The sequence below is a fragment of the Orycteropus afer genome, unplaced genomic scaffold (genome assembly GCF_000298275.1).
Source record: "Orycteropus afer afer isolate SDZICR_OR568_19922 unplaced genomic scaffold, OryAfe1.0 scaffold00145, whole genome shotgun sequence".
Taxonomy (NCBI): Eukaryota; Metazoa; Chordata; class Mammalia; order Tubulidentata; family Orycteropodidae; genus Orycteropus; species Orycteropus afer.
The window spans coordinates 1,953,586-1,954,470 of NW_006921732.1; the positions used below are offsets into that span (position 1 = coordinate 1,953,586).

Consider the following 885-nt stretch of genomic DNA (forward strand, 5'->3'; position numbering starts at 1 on the left):
CGGTTCAAACCCACCAGCCACTCCTCGGAAGGAAGGTTGGGCAATCCTACTTCCGTAGTGATAACTGCCTCGGAAACCCAAGGAGGGGTCGCTAGGAGTCGGGGCCGACTCTATGGCAAATAACAACAACAACAACAAACTGTAAAACAATTAATTCCTTTTTGTTTAACCATCCATTTGTAGTATTTCTGTTATAGCAGCACTAGAGGACTAAGAGGGAGTTCTGGTAGCGTAGTGCCTAAGGCACTTGACTACTAACCAGAAGGCTGACGGTTCACACCCACCAGCCACTCCTCAGAAGGAAGATTGGGCAATCTACTTCCGTAGTGATACTGCCTTGGAAACCCAATGAGGGGTCACTATGAGTCAGGTCCAACTCAACAGCACATAACAACAACAGAGGACTAAGACATTGTTCCTAAAACTTTTCTCATGGAATCTCAGACCTGTGGGGTGGTGAGAATGGCGAGCTTCCTAGTAGTCCTCTGGTGTTTTGGGTATGAGTCCAGGACCAGGGCTCCTTTGGTTTAGGTATCGTTTGTGGTCACTGTCACAGAGGCCTGATCTGTCATGTTGCTGCTGAGGGCTTGGGTGTCCACTGTAGCCACAGGTTGGTGACTTGAAACAGCTGGTCACCAGGAAGGGGGTAGGCTAGTGATGAGGTGTGGTGGGAAGGAATTAATTATTTGTTGCAAGCTTTCTCAATTATGTTAAAAGGCAAATATTTTAGAAGCATTTCTAAGAAGGGATTGAAATATAGGGAATGTTTCCCAAAATTTTAAATTGAAGAGTCCTTTTTGTCAATGAGCAATCAAAGATTAAAATTTCAAACTAGGTCATAATTTTGAGGTGGAGATTGTTGTTATTTTGCATTTTCTAAACAGC

General features: G+C 44.3%; 1 pseudogene; it reads right to left on the reverse strand.

The window, feature by feature from the left end:
* Positions 1-572, reverse strand: part of LOC103201233 — a 2,007-nt pseudogene extending 1,435 nt beyond the window's left edge.
* Positions 573-885: the final 313 nt, after the last annotated feature.